Below are 16,976 nucleotides of genomic sequence, written 5' to 3'. Positions count from 1 at the left end.
GAATCTCGTCTGGTTCCTGCTAAACCGGCATGAGATTCTAACTTTCTATGGCCGGCTTAAGGGACTAGTTCTCAATTAGGTCCACTCCCTCCTTGTGATTGACAGCAGTCAGTGGGTGGATTCTATCTATTGGCTATGAACACCACCCATTGCCTGCTGTCAATTACAAAGGGAGCAAACATGGGGAAGTAGTGTCTCTGAATCCCAGTCAGGCTCTGCCCACCCAGGTACAAATCTCCTCGGCCACTGCATTGTCTGTGGAAGCCGCAGTGGCAGGAAGAGAGCTCAGCTTCACTATGGGCAGAATGCCTCTGCACGTGGTACTTGACCAAAATTTATTTACCTGTTTCCATAATGTGCATTGACATTTGTTGTAGACACTCTTTTTAAATTCCATGCCACACTTCACAACTGTCCAACCAGGGTTTCAGTATTTCAGTGCTACATGTCTGTCTACCTGTGGCTAGCCTCAGTACTCCATAGTCACTTTCTGAAGTACTAAACTGAAAAGAGAGGTAAACCATTCACAATGGTAATAAACATTATTTTTTAAGCTTTGATTTGAAAGAGTTTAAAGCCAAACTTCAGGCAAATAAAAAATACTACCTTGAAAGGGGACTGGACCCCCACTGAAGGAGATAATTGTTCATTAATACCTAGGATTTACTAGGATTTACGTACCTGATCCTCCACACCACCCCACAGCTAGGCCAGTCCTTGCAGCTTCTGCCCCCAACCTCCAAGAGTCTAGGGTCCCAACATCATCAAGACCAGAGTAGGATCCATAGACCTGTTCTGGACCTGAGGACACCAAGGGACAATCCACCTCTGTATCGTGGGGGAGTGCTGCGTACCGGAAGAACAGAGGATCAGGGTATAAAGGTTTCTTCTCTACCCTAGACAAAGAAAACAATCATCCCTCTATTTATTATTTGCCTGGAGTTGAGTTTTAGGCACACATGATATTTTTCTAACTTTCCTAGACTCCTTATCTTCCTGGCAGCAGAGTTTTGGCAGAAAAATGCTTGATGCTTGTAAACTTTTGCAAAGTGTTTAAGTGCATTTAGGCGTGTCAAGTGTGTGGGCGTCAATTCATTAATAATTATTCTGGCCAGTGAAACGAATTACTACTCAAGCGCTAAACATGCCTATCGCTTAGGCGCTTTTAAATACATTTACACTTGTTTCGATGAGTCTAGCATTTTTTCGGCCAACACTCTGCTGCTCCTGGACGCCCCTGCCTCTAAACTCCTCTAAATGCCCATGTGTGCATGGACACATAGGCTATCATGCAGGGGAGTTTAAAGGCAGAAAAAAAACTAGGAATCGACCGATTATTTGTGGGGCCGATTATCGGGGGCCGATATTCACTTTTTTGAAGTATCAGGTAACAAACTTGCCGATATTGCTTCAAATGGCTGTAACAGAGTGATGCCTGCAGCTACAGGAAACCCCCTTAGTATAGTTTTTTAGAGGCGACGATTGGCTTTCTTTTAATAACAACTGATGCGGCTAATCAGTTGCCGATCCGTCTTACAATTGCCGATCCGCCTGTGTCACCTGTCCCACCGACCAGCGTTCCGGCTGGCCGGCGACCCAAAAGAAGCCAGAATTGGCTCTGATCGGGTCTCTGATGTATTAACCTGAATGTGATATCATGTCATCACTTCTGGTTACTGGAGCCTTAAAGGCGTCAGATAAAAAAAAAAATACAGTATCCAAAACAGCCAAACTTGCTGTTTTGAATGCTTTTAAGTGCAAAGGAGGAGATTTGGGGTCTTATAGACCCCAGATCTCTCCATAAAGAGTACCTGTCACTGCCTATTACTGTCGAAAGGGATATGACATTCCTTATGACACCAATTAAAGTGATCAAAAAAAATAAAAAAATTGAAAAGGAAAATGTTAAAAAAAAAAAAAACAACTTTAAATGTACAGAATATTGGCACCTAATATCGGCTATCGGCCTGAAGGGTGACCAGAAAATCAGTATTGGCCCTGAAAAAACGATATCGGTCGATCTCTAGAAAACTAAAAGCCCCTAGAAGCAGCAAAAGAAACCATTCAGTGTGCATGAGGCCTTAATCAGATCACTGATGTTCTTGGAAAGAGAGTTCCATAGTTTCGGGGCATAACAGGAGAAAGTCCTTTGTCCCCCATAGTGTAGACGGGTTTGAAGGGCACACATAAAACCAGAATTAGAGGAGCTAAGATTACGAGGGGGGAGTAGGGTGATAAAAATTCAAACAGATAATGAGGTTCTGAGCCATGCAAAGCCTTATAAATGAGCATGAGAATTTTGAAGTCAATGGAAACAGTTAAAGAAGAACACACTACCGGTTCTGTAATATTGGAGCCTTACCAGCATAAATAAACAGGCAAGGTCACAATGACAGTACAAAGCAAGATATACTTGTTTCAACTCCATTTCTCAAATCCCATACCACATCCATCACTGTAAACAGCTGCCTACATAAAGAAATGACCTGATAGCAGTAACTTCCACAGGTAAACATTTCCCATAAGGAACAACTTCTACTTCTTTGCCTCCATCTCGCTGAGTATGCAGGAATGCCTCAAAGTGAAAAAGCAGGAGAGGTAACGACCGTCTTATACAGAAGCAAGGCCTGCAAAGGCTTAACGGCTAAGTTCACCTTTTCTAGAAAAAAGCCTCGCAGCCAAGGGGCCCCAGCAGGTATCAAGAAACTGTGCAGCTTTGTAAAATGCTAATTCATTTTGTTATCATACCTGTAGGCCATTTAAGCTCCCAGAAGCCTGGCTGAAAACTTTCAATTGGTGATCCCCACATCCTGGCTTGTTGCTAAGAAGTGAAAACCAGTGGATGCAGATTCTCAGCACTACAGGAGCAAAATGTGGACCAGGGGATTGCTTACTGGCATCCCAGTCTTAGTCCGTAGGGTTCAATATTGAGTTGGCCCACCCTTTGCAGCTATAACAGCTTCAACTCTTCTAGGAAGGCTGTCCACAAGGTTTAGGAGTGTGTCTATGGGAATGTTTGACCATTCTTACAGAAGCGCATTTGTGAGGTCAGGAACTGATGTGGACGAGAAGGCCGGGTTTGCAGTCTCTGCTTTAATTCATCCCAGTGGTGTTCTATCAGGTTGAGGTTAGGGCTCTGTGCAGGCCAGTCAAGCTCCTCCACCCCAAACTCGCTCATCTTTGTCTTTATGGACCTTGCTTTGTGCACTGGTCCAAATCATTTGGTGGAGTGATTATGGTGCGGGGTTGTTTTTCAGGGGTTGGGCTTAACCCCTTAGATCCATTGAAGGAAAATCTTAAGGCATCAGCATACCAAGACATTTTTTACAATATCAAGCTCCCAACTTTGTGGGAACAGTTTGGGGATACCCCTTTCTGTTCCAACAGGACTGTGCACCAGTGCACAAAGCAAGGTCCATAAAGACATGGATGAGCGAGACTGAGGTGGGGGAACTTGACTGGCCTGCACAGAGTCCTGACCTCAACCCGATAGAACACCTTTTGGATGAGTTGGAGTGGATACTGGGAGCCAGGCCTTCTTATCCACATCAGTGCCTGACCTCACAAATTTGCTTCTGGAAGAATAGTCAAACATTCTTATAGACACACTCCTAAACCTTGTGGACAGCCTCCCAAAAAGAGTTAAAGCTGATATAGCTGCAAATGGTGGGTTGGCCAACTCAATACTGAACCCTACGGACTACGACTGGAATGCCATTAAAGTTGTGTGTGTAAAAGCAGACGTCCAAATAATTTTGGTAATATAGTGTATGTATATATATATATATATGCATTTTTTTTACATCTTATAATAGGCAAACTTGACCATATCTACAAAGGCTATAGAATCAGTTAAGCAGTAATTGAGAATTTAGTTAATACTAATATCAATCACTTGCCCTGTTTTGATATGAAATATGACAGCATAAATCAAATTGATTTTCTCCTTTTGCACTCTCATTAATAAAAAAAAGATTAGTTAAACAGTAAATAAACTGACAGTAACATTAAGACAGGCAAAAGAATGAGATGGAGGTAACATGCTAATAACTGGAAACTTATAGATAAATTATGAATCGGGCAGAAAGACTTCAAAGAAAAATAAAAAGAGAAAACGTTGAAGGTGGGTACGGGGTGCGAGCAAAAAAAGAAAATAGGACAGCAGGTGATGGAAGCAGTAATTATTCAGAAGGTAGTGAATTGGTAGAAAGGACAGAGAGATAAGGAGATCAGGAATGACAGAGAGAAGAACAGAAGAAAGACAGGTAGAAAAATAAACTGGCAGAGGGCAAAGCGCAGAGGGATAGGCGGCCACGAAGAGACGGCGGAAAGGATTAGAAAACCCGCAGCCTCTAGATTGTAGGAGACTGGCAAAGTAATGAGATGAGACTGTACAAGTGCCTGCTCTTCAGTGGGATTACCATGTCATTGTAATTCAATTTTTTTTTTGTTGAGGACCTAAATGATATATGTAACATTCAACTTGAACAGAATGCCTGGCAAAATCACATCCTATCCAGAGACACATGTGTACCAACGCTGGGTGTAAATCAGGGTGGCATGTTCTAGTAAGGCCAAAAACACACTGGGGGTTGATTTACTAAAACTGGGGAGTGCAGCCCAGCACAGAACCCAATCTGTTTCCAGGTGTTTTTGTCAAAGCTTAATTAAACAAGCTGAAGTAAGGCCCCTTTCATACGGGCTTTCCGATCAGGTCCGCCTGTCAGTTTTTTTAGGTGGACCTGATCGGATGCTCCATGTACCTCTATGGAGCAGCGGATGTCAGCAGTGACATGTCCGCTGACAACCGCTGTTCTCCTATTTTCCATCCGTCTGGAGGATCGGTTGAAAACGGACCAAGAGGAGAACGGATCTGACAGCTCCGCCTCTGCAAAGTAAGCTGTCATCCTCCTGCTCAGCAAGGATCGGCAGATCGATCCCCGATGAGCAAAACTGAGTCCGCCGGGCAGAAAGCCCGTGTGAAAGGACCCTAAGAAGCTAATTGGCTACCATGCACAGCTGCACCAGATTTTGCACTCTCCAGTTTTATTAAATCAAGTTCACTGCGCGTTTCGCCCATATGCATCCAATTCTGCGCCTACATCATAAACACATAGGGCCCTAAACGTGAGTACCATTTGGTTCCTCAGCCAGCTGCAGCGTATTTCAGCTTGCCATAGAGCTTGACTGGCCTGAACGCACCCGTGCCTTCTGGGCACACATAAACACCGGAAATGTACGCACACCTGCATGTGATCTAAGGTGGATAGAAGGTGGAGGCTTCTGTTCTTAGGACAGAAAACAAGGCCTACATCCAACAGCTGTACTGCCCAGAGCCCTCTGGAAAATGGGAAAAATATAAGGATAAGGAAAATGTATTATTTATTTCTTAGAGTTCTTTATCTAGCGCTGACAATTTACGCAGTGCTGTACAGACATGAGAAATACTGAAGAAGTAGCGACACAGGAGAAAATTTGCATAACAACTCTAAAGCCAAATTATAATGTTACATATACTACTGTACACATAATAAGGAAAAGCAGCTTAAAACGTAGAGATAAGGTGAACAGCACAGCGGACAGCTCGCGGCACGGCAAATCAAAGAGACACATCAAGGCATTACTTAACACTAGGCCACTCAAAGATGGCTGCCACCATAATCTTCCTGGTGAGACACTAAACCCTGCTACTGCAGCTGGATACATGGCTTCAACTTTGTCACATTGTATTAAGGACACAGGACAGGGGATATATGATACATTTGTTTTCACACAGGATCTGCACAATATTTGTTATTATAGGGGATACTTGTAACATTTGTTACAAATCTAACATACTATGCTTTATGTTTTAGGACAATCAGAGCTAGTAGGCAAAACATACGGCTATGGTAAACATAAAGCCTTTACCTACCCATGTGACACAGCCTCCAGTTTGCAGTTCTGAGCACATTTCTAAAAGCACAGAAATAAATCACAGGACACAGGAGGCTGCTAAAGTGCAGACATGACGGTGCTGGTACAGTGGCTTGGGAGGCAGTGAGCAGTTGCGCACAGCAGCACAATGATATATGAGCCATTGATGGCAAATTGTGCACACATGTACAAGAATATTAGTGAATGCAATGTCCTGGGTACACCACCTGCACACATAGCCATCCCCTTTAAATGTAACACACTATATATATATATATAGGTATATACAAACATATGTCCTGAGCACACCACCTGCACACATAGCCATCCCCTTTAAATGTAACAGTAACACACTATAATATATATATATATATATATATGTATGTGTATATATATATATATATATATATATATATATATATATATATTATGTCCCGAGCACACCACCTAGACACATAGCTATCCCCTTTAAATGTAACATACCATATATATATATATATGTATGTATATGTATATATATGTCCTAAACACGCCACCTGCACACATACCCACCCCCTTTAAATGTAACACACTATAATATATAGATATCTATATACGCATATATAGATACAGATGTCTATATATACACACAACATATATATATATATATATATATACACATACATATACACATATATATATATATATATATATATGTATATGTATATATATATATATATATATATATATATATATATATATATATATATATATATATATATATAAGATAGATCGATGGATAGATAGATAGATAGATAGATAGATAGATAGATAGATAGATAGATAGATAGATAGATAGATAGATAGATAGATAGATAGATCCATATCTATCTATCTATCTATCTATCTATCTATCTATCTATCTATATTTATTATCCAGCATTCTTTAATCTTTAATAGACACAAAGAGAAAATCATTGTACAGCAATAAATGAATCAATCACCATGATTGCATAACATAAATGGATTTGATTTTCTAGCAGGCCATAAAGACAGAGCCAGGGACTCACCTTCCATCAGACAGGACTGTTCACCTCCTAGGACAGGGTGTAGATGTCATGTATACACCGGCAGGAGGATCTGCTGCTGCCTCTCACCTATCCCTCTGTGGGCTGCCTAGAGTGAAGTGGACTGTCAGGCGCAGAGTGTCGCTTGTGTGTCGCCGGGGTGCAGAGTGACCGTTTAGGACAGGCATGGTTTGTCCCCCATGGCAGAGTCCCCCCCAGATGCCCTCCTTGCAGAGAATCCCTGGGATGGATGGATGGATGGATGACAGCAGCAGTCACAGATGTCTCAGATGTCTGAGCCCCTATTAGGGGCAGATCGCCTCTCCACCGTCATCCCACGAATGTAAAATCCTTCTTTCCAAGCAGGTGGAAGGCGATGGCAGGCAGGCAGGCAGGAGGGGGAGGAGGAGGGAATGCAAGCTAAGCAGGACTGAGAATCACATGGATGGTCCCAGAATCCTGGCGATGTGTGTCCTCCTCCTTCCTGGATTTGGGGGATCCCCCTGTGTCCTTGTCCTTGTGCTGATATAGTGTGTGTGTGTATGTATGTGTGTGCTCAGCCTTCCTCCCTATCTGATCCTCTATCTAGCAGACTGGTCCAGCTGCCCCTCCCAGCAACTGCTGACTGCAGAGATGTTGTGTTCCATCACCATGTGCATTCTGGATTGTGTAGTCCTGAGCTGTCATCTCAATGCATCCTCAGCTCATTGGCCCCCAGCACACACATTTTGGGACCATGTAACTTCCTAATCTTTCTTATGTGCAATGCATTCTGGTCAAGGTTTTTTCTTGACCTCAGAACCAATTGCAATGCATGCTGGGCCCTGTGCTGCTCTGGTTCTGCGTTACATAATGCCATGCATGCAACGATCCGATCGAACGATTCTTCACAGAATTGGGCAATAAGGTTTAATCTATGAATTATTGAAAGGGTACATACTTGGGGGAATTGATTTAAACTGGAGCAGCTGCGCATGGCAACCAATCAGCTTCTTTCTTCAGCTTATTCAGTTGAGTTTTGCGATTAAAGATAGAAACTGATTGGTTGCCATGCACAGCTCCAGTTTTGATCAATTCCCCTCACTGGGTCACCAATCCATTATGGACAAAGATTATTACCTTCATCAAAATTATTTTGATAGGTCTGCACTGAAAGTAGATAGATCAAAATGATCAATAATGGTGGTTATATACACTTTGATTTTATTATCCAATCGATGTGTGATTTTAATAAGAGGATCAATTTGGCGAACAATTGAAAAGGCATAGCTTCATTTTTGATTGATTTAAAGTATAACTAAAGGCAACATATTTTTAATTTTTTTGCATTTTGGATGGAGTGGGGAGGGATTAGAATGCTTGTCAGTATTTATTTCTGTCTGTACCCCCATGAAAGTGGTAGGAAACTCTCCAACTTTATTTTTATCTACAGTTAAGATTATCATAAAGCTTACCTGTAGGTTAAAGGAATATCTCCAAATCGTACACTATTTAGAAAATATTCTAGGGTGCAGCAGCTGGTGACGACACCAGTGCATGGGCTCTGAAGGAACGCCATACCTGTGCCATTCCTTCAGAGCTCAATGCCGTGGCTGTATGCATAGGAGTGACGTCATCGCGGTTTGGTCATTTCAGATGCCGCAGCCCGTAAATCCAAAAGGAGGACCGGGTGAAAATGGAAGCCTCTGCAGTTGTGGCAGCGTACCGCTGGAGGGCTTTGTTTCAAGGTAAGTCTTTCACAATGTGCTTGTATGCAATGCATCATGCCTTAAAGTGGATGTAAACTGTCACATATACCCAGTGAAGTGAAGAGCCACAGATGGTACACAGAGATGATACAAATCTCCCTACATACGTTTTACATGTATATCTGCTGTCTTCAGCTTTTTATATTCTTTAGGAAGTGCACAAATTCTGTTTCTTCATTCAGCACTGGGTGTGGAATCTTGGCTTTCGCTGTGTGACAGCTGATTGCAAGAAAGGCACCCCCCCCACCTCTGCATAGGCAGAGGAAAGAAGAAACTTGCAGAGCTGTGCTCTGAATAGACCAGCTCTCTGTTAATCTATCTCTTTGCACCCGCCCCAACACAAATTTCCATCTGCTTTTATCTCATGTGTCAGAGAACTTGTCAGAAGTTAACAGAGGTAACGGAGCAGCAGAAAGATACGGGAGCTTTGGAGAGAGATTGGTAAACACTACAGATATTTGTGCCCAGGTCAGATTTTATGAATGGGGTTTACATCCACTTTAAAGGGAGAGTTATATTTTTTTTTTCTTTCAACCCTTTACCACTGCTTTAGCTACTTCTGGATGGGAAGGATTTGCCCCCTTAACGACCAGGCCATTTTTTGCCACTGCGTTATTTTAACGAACAATTGAGCAGTCGTGCGACACTGTACCCAAAAAAAAAATTGATGTCCTTTTTTCCCCACAAATAGAGCTTTCTTTTGGTGGTATTTGATCACCTCTGTGATTTTTATTTTTTGCACTAAAAACAAAAAGAGGCAATTCTGAAAAAAAAAAAAAGAAAAACAATATTTCTCACTTTCTGCTATATAACATTCCCAATAAAAAAAGTAAAAATCTAATTTTTTCATCATTTTAGGCCAATTTGTATTCTGCTACATATTTAATATTATATATATATATATATATATATATATATATATATATATATATATATATATATATATATATATATATATAAATCCCAATAAGCCTATTTTGATTGGTTTGCGCAAAAGTTATCGCATCTACAAACTAGGGGAGAGATTTATGCCATTTTATTTATTTATTCTTTTTTTTAATAGTAATGCGGCGATCTGCAATTTTTAGCGGGACTGTGACATTGCGGGGGACAGATCGGACACCTAACTGACATTTTTGACACTTTTGGGGGGACCAGTGACATTACTACAGTAATCAGTGCTAAAAATATGCACTGTTACTGTTATGACACTGGCAGGGAAGGGGTTAGCCCAGGGGCGATCAAAGGGTTACGTTTGATCCTAGAGGGTGTTTTCTAACTGTGAGGCTTGTGGAATCAACACAGAGACCTGTGATCCCAAATAGGGGGAACACAGGAGCTCTGTGTTCATTCCAGAGAACAACGGTCTGCTGTGTTTACACGAGGAGCGATCACGCGTGCCCGGTGGCAATCGCAGCCACCAGCCCCATCAATCGGCTTCTCCGCTGACTAATGCCTCCTATACGTCTATGCACAGATGGCGAAAAAAAATCTGACAGTGTAGCGGGCTTTGTTACTGTGTTATTGTACTGTTATCATGGAGACCATATGTATACTTGTTTAATGTATACCCTGTATCCCTTGACAATCTTTAATAAAGACACATTGAACATCCGACCGGCGTTATAACCCTCCCTTACCCTATCCAAAATAAAAAAAAGTGTTGTTTATAGTTCTACTTCCAGCAAGCTATAGATGATGCAATTATTTGGATTCCCCCATCAAATCACTCGATTCCCCCATCAACACAGTCAGTGGTAATGGGGCATCCCTCTCATAGCACTAATGTGTCTTGCTAGTCGGTAGACCTCCCTGTCAGCAGAACACAATGATCACTGCTAGCGGCTATAGCGATCGACAGATTGACTTCAGTACAACCAGCCTGCTCATAGATGGATGGAATCTCAGCCAGTCCCTGCTGAATCAGCCAAGTTTCGATCCATCTATGGACGGTGTTAGACTTAATTTAGATTGGATTCAATCAAACTGAGATTGGCCAGGATGGAAAATGATCAATCATTTTGCATCAATTGGCAGCACTGAGATTCTTAAATAAAAGATAAAAGATTCATTTGATTGTATTTCAATTGATCAGATTTTGAAATGACATGCGAACAACAAAGGTGAAATTGATAACTTATAATGGTCTCTCATAACTGGCACTTGAAATCCATTTCCCGATGTGTGGCATATTGTTTGAATGGGTTGTCGACTATAGATCAATTATTCCTATCAAAAGAGATCAGTTGTAAAAGAAATCGATCATTTCTGAAAGGGTGTATGACCACATGGGGGTTGAGTTGGGCCTTATGGTGGCCATACATGGAACAATTTATTTACAATAGTATTATTGATCGATTACACTGTCTGGAAGAATAATGTGATTGGAAGATCAAGAAGATCATTCGATGTGCAATACACTAATGTTGGCCATACAGGCTTTGATAATTTATAATTTTTTTTTCCAATCGATCTCTCATGATAGGAATAATCATTCTATATTCGATAACCTGTTTAATTGATATCACACAAACGGGAAAGTGAATTTTGATCTATAGTTGAAAGATACAATTGTAAGTTATTGATCGCATCTTCGCTTTTACCATGCAATCTCATTATTGCAGTTATTGAAACCTGATCAATTTTATGAACAAAGCATCTCAGCGCTGCCAATAGATGCAAATCAATTTATAATTTTCCACTCTGGCTGATCAACTCAGTTTGATTGAATCCGATTCAAAGCATGTCTAAATCAATCAGAAGGGAAGTTACAGTCAGGTCCATAAATATTGGGACATCAACACAATTCTAATCTTTTTGGCTCTATACACCACCACAATGGATTTGAAATGAAACAAACAAGATGTGCTTTAACTGCAAACTTTCAGCTTTAATTTGAGGGTATTTACATCCAAATCAGGTGAAAGGTGTAGGAATTACAACAGTTTGTATATGTGCCTCCCACTTTTTAAGAGACCAAAAGTAATGGTACAGATTAACAATCATAAATCAAACTTTCACTTTTTAATACTTGGTTGCAAATCCTTTGCAGTCAATTGCAGCCTGAAGTCTGGAACGCATAGACTTTACCAGAAGCTGGGTTTCATCCCTGGTGATGCTCTGCCAGGCCTCTACTGCAACTGTCTTCAGTTCCTGCTTGTTCTTGGGGCATTTTCCCTTCAGTTTTGTCTTCAGCAAGTGAAATGCATGTTCAATCGGATTCAGGTCAGGTGATTGACTTGGCCATTGCATAACATTCCACTTCTTTCCCTTAAAAAACTCTTTGGTTGCTTTCGCAGTATGCTTTGGGTCATTGCCATCTGCACTGTGAAGAGCCGTCCAATGAGTTCTGAAGCATTTGGCTGAGTATGAGCAGATAATATTGCCCTAAACACTTCAGAATTCATCCTGCTGCTTTTGTCAGCAGTCACATCATCAATAAATACAAGAGAACCAGTTCCATTGGCAGCCATACATGCCCACGCCATGACACTACCACCACCATGCTTCACTGATGAGGTGGTATGCTTTGGATCATGAGCAGTTCCTTTCTTTCTCTATACTCTTCTCTTCCCATCACTCTGGTACAAGTTGATCTTGGTCTCATCTGTCCATAGGATGTTGTTCCAGAACTGTGAAGGCTTTTTTAGATTTTATTTGGCAAACTCTAATCAGGCCTTCCTGTTTTTGAGGCTCACCAATGGTTTACATCTTGTGGTGAACCCTCTGTATTCACTCTGGTGAAGTCTTCTCTTGATTGTTGACTTTGACACACATACACCTACCTCCTGGAGAATGTTCTTGATCTGGCCAACTGTTGTGAAGGGTTTTTCTTCACCAGGGAAAGAATTCTTTGGTCATCCACCACACTTGTTTTCCGTGGTCTTCCGGGTCTTTTGGTGTTGCTGAGCTCACCGGTGCTTTCTTTCTTTTTAAGGATGTTCCAAACAGTTGATTTGGCCACACCTAATGTTTTTGCTATCTCTCTGATGGGTTTGTTTTGTTTTTTTCAGCCTAATGATGGCTTGCTTCACTGATAGTGACAGCTCTTTGGATCTCATATTGAGAGTTGACAGCAACAGATTCCAAATGCAAATAGCACACTTGAAATGAACTCTGGACCTTTTATCTGCTCCTTGTAAATGGGATAATGAGGGAATTACACACACCTGGCCATGGAACAGCTGAGCAGCCAATTGTCCCATTACTTTTGGTCCCTTAAAAAAGGGGAGGCACGTATACAAACTGTTGTAACTCCAAAACCTTTCACCTGATTTGGATGTAAATACCCTCAAATTAAAGCTGAGAATCTGCAGTTTAAGCACATCTTGTTTGTTTCATTTCAAATCCATTGTGGTGGTGTATATAGCCAAAAAGTTTAGAATTGTGTCAATGTCCCAATATGTATGGACCTGACTGTATGTCTATTCAGTTCTTTTGTCAATTCAGTTCGTTTTGGTCGAGTCACACATCAGTTACATAATAAAATTGAAGTGTGTCTAAAACAATTTGATAAACACTCACAATGTTGGTCGATTTATTGTTCAAAAAATATCAAAAGGATCATTCGATGCACCAAAACATTTATGGTGGCCATACACGCTTCAATAAAGCATCAATTTCTTGTGTGACTAATCTCTCCTAATAGGAATACTAATGGGCCATACACACTATACAAGTGTCTTTAGATTTTTTCCTTTAGATTTACCTAAACCATATAATATGAGGTCAAATCTAAACACTTTCAATTTGTATGCAATCCGGCAGGCCCCTGCATTACATAGTAGAAGGTAAATCTAAAGGAAATCAAACAACAAAAGTTGTACAGTATAGTGTGTATCCAGCTTATGTCTGTAGTTGATCACCTATTCGACTGATATGCTGCACACAGAGAAAATGGCAATCCATTGTGGATTGCTTTCCAGAGTGTGGTTAACCGCTTAGATATACTGTGGCAGGGCAGCCGCTCTGTGCCAGATCATGTACCTAGTCTGGGGCACACATCTGCTCTGCCAGCAACCTGCCAGCAACCTGCCAGCAACAAGCTCCCGCCGTCTTTAATCAGCAAGTCCAATTAGCAGGTCTGCCGATCGTTCAGGATAAAGGCAGAACGACGGTCTGCTTATGTAAACAAGGCAGACCGCCGTTCTGTGAGAGGGGAATGTGCTGATTCTATGTTCCTGCTAAGCATGGATCTTTACATTCCCCCAGTCAAAGCACATCCCCCACAGTTAGGAATCACTCCCAATGTTAACCCCTTCCCTGTCAGTGTCATTAGTACAGTGACAGTGCATATTATTTAGCACTGATTACTGTATTGGTGTCACTGGTCCCCAAAAAGTATCAAAAGTGTCAACTAGGTGTCTGATTTGTCCACCGCTAGTAAAAAAAAAGTAAAAAACAAACAAACAAACTAGTAAAGAAAAAAAATTAAATAAATAAAAAATAAATAAAAATATATCATAGTTTGTAGCCGCTAAAACTTTTGAGCAATCAATATCACCTTAACGACTGCCTGCCGCACATTTACTGCGGCAGGCTGGCTCTCCTGTGGGAACCGACATAGCCCTACGTCTGTCGAACGCTTGGTGCTGGGGGGTGAGCGTGCGCCGGCGGCGGCGTGCTTCCACTCCCACTAGGCAGCAGGTAAGTCGGATCCACAGGGCCAGTGGCCACGGTCGCTTCCTGCTGAGAGAGAAGGACAGTCAGCTGTTGTAAACACAGCTGACCGTTCTTCTCTTTGAAATGATCACACAGCGGCTATATATCTATATAGGATCACAGGTATCTGTGGTCATTTTACAAACCCAACCCCCTCACAGTTAGTAAACACCCCCCTAGGCTCACACTTACCCCTTTGATCACCCCTAAGTTAACCCCTTCCCTGCCAGTGTCATTATTACAGCAACAATGCATATTTTTAGCACTGATTACTGTAGTAATGTCACTGGTCCCCCCTAAAGTGTCAAAAATGTCAGTTAGGGGTCCGATCTGTCCGCCGCAATGTTGCAGTCCTGCTAAAAATCACTGATCGCTGCCATTACTAGTAAAAAAAAAAAATTTATAAAAACTACATAAATCTTTCCCCTAGTTTGTAGACGCGATAACTTTTGTGCAAACCAATCAAAATGCGCTTATTGCGATTTTTTTTTTACCAAAAATATATAGCAGAATACAAATTGGTCTAAAAGGATGAAAAATTTGGATTTTTACACTTTTTTTTTTTTTTGGGAATGTTATATACCGTAGCAGAATGTGAAAAATATTGTTTTTTTTTTCAGAATTGTTGCTCTTTTTCTGTTTATAGCCCAAAAAATAAAAATCGCAGAGGTGATCAAATACCACCAAAAGAAAGCTCTATTTGTGGGAAAAAAAGGACATCAATTTTATTTCGGTTCGATTGCGCAATTTTTCCATTAAAGTAACGCAGTGCCGAAGCACAAAAAATGGCCTGGTCATTAAGGGGGGCAAATTCTTCTGGTCCAGAACTGGTTAAACATGTATTGGGATTTGTTTTTTTACCAAAAATATGTAGCAGAATACATATTGACTTAAATTAATGAAAAAATTAGATTTTTTTTTACATTGTTTTTATTGGGAAGGTTTTATACCAGAAAGTAAAAAATATTTTTTTTTTCAAAATTGTAAATTTTTTCTATATAGCGCAAAAAATAAAAACCGCACAGGTGATCAAATACCACCAAAAAAATCAATTTTTGTGGGGAAAAAGGATATAAATTGTATTTGTGCACAGCATGACTGCGCAATAGTTAGTTAAAATAACGTTGCAGAAAAAAAAAAAGCCTGGTCATGAATGGGGAGGGGGGGGGTAAACCTTCCAGAACTGAAGTGGTTAATAGCTGATTTCGGTGTGTCCAGAAGGTGATGCTCCTGCCACCTGAATGCATTTTTTTTCCTTCCTGCCAAAGCGTTTGGCTTGCGGTTGCAACCAGGCCCCATTAACCTTATGACAAGTCTAACAGGTGGTGTTGCCTGTCAGCTCAGCTTATTGCATTACATTTGCCGCTACCATAATGCAAAGCATATTGGCTGCAGCATATCAACAGCCTCCTCCAGCTGTTGTTTAGCCTTTATGTGGATGGCCAGGGAGCTTTAAAACCGTGGCTCAGCTATCTGTTTTTACCACCCCCCGGCTTCCCATGTTAACCACTTTACCACCGGAGGATTTTGCTGTCTTACGTCTGGGCCACTTTTTGCGATTCGGCGCTGTGCGAATTTAACTGACAATTGCGCAGTCGTGCGGCGCCGTACCCAAATGAAATTGACATCCTTTTCTTCCCACAAACAGAGCTTTCTTTTGGTGGTATTTGATCACCTGTGCGATTTTTACTTTTTGCGCTATAAACAAAAAAAGACCGTAAATTTTGAAAAAATAACAATATTTTTCACATTTTTTTATATGAAATTCCCCCCCCCCCCACCCAAAAAAATTTAAAAATCAAAATTTTTTTACATTTTTGGCCAATTTGTTTTCTGCTACCTATGTTTGGTAAAAAAAATCGCAATAAGCATATTTTGATTGGTTTGCGCAAAAGTTATTGCGTTTACTAACTAAGGGAAAGATTTATGTCATTTTTGGTGTTTTTTTTTTTTTAACGAGTAATGGCGGTGATCTGCGATTTTTTTTGCGGGACTGCGACATTGCGGCGGACAGATCGGACCCTTGACTGACATTTTTGACACTTTTGGGGGTACCGGTGACATTACTGCAGTAATCAGTGCTATAAATATGCACTGCTACTGTAAAAATGACACTGGCAGTGAAGGGGTTAATTTTATTGGAGAGGGAGGGGTTAATGTATGCCTGGTGCTTACTGACGTGTGTGGGGGGAGGTGACTGTGTGACACAAGGACAGATCGAGGGTTCAGCTATGCTGAACCCTGCAATCTGACCCTGCCTGTCACTTCGGAGATCCGCCCGCTTGTGTTTACACAAGCGGGCGGATCTCCACACTAGATTCCCCGACGATCGGAGAAGAGCAGCGGTGATCACCGCCGCTCCTCCCCTGGCCCGACTCCCGCTGTGACTGAATACAGCGGGAGCAAGCCTCCGGCGCCCCCTAGAAGGGGGAGGGTCTGCCGACGTAGGTCTACGTCATCAGACCTACAAGAGCCACTTTGCCGCAGTAGTATCAACGTGAGCAGCGGTAAAGTGGTTAAAGACACCTGACCGCGTTGATCCAACTTGTGGTTTAGTGTAGAATATTATTTCATGTGGAACACTACAATGTTATATATTTTTTTT

General features: G+C 41.3%; 1 protein-coding gene across 1 annotated transcript in view; it reads right to left on the bottom strand.

Annotated features, from left to right (window-relative positions):
• The window catches only part of LINGO1 (leucine rich repeat and Ig domain containing 1), a 589,917-nt gene extending 582,228 nt beyond the window's left edge, over positions 1–7,689 (bottom strand). The window contains exon 1 of the mRNA XM_082254206.1: positions 6,966–7,689. The gene's annotated coding sequence lies outside the window, so the exon portion shown is untranslated. The remainder of the gene's footprint in view (positions 1–6,965) is intronic.
• Between the last annotated feature and the right edge of the window lie 9,287 nt (positions 7,690–16,976).

Source organism: Pelophylax lessonae (genome assembly GCF_965119305.1).
Source record: "Pelophylax lessonae genome assembly, chromosome: 4".
In the NCBI taxonomy this organism is placed as follows: Eukaryota; Metazoa; Chordata; class Amphibia; order Anura; family Ranidae; genus Pelophylax; species Pelophylax lessonae.
Note: the sequence above shows the minus strand (reverse complement) of the source record. Positions and strands in the feature narration are given on the sequence as shown.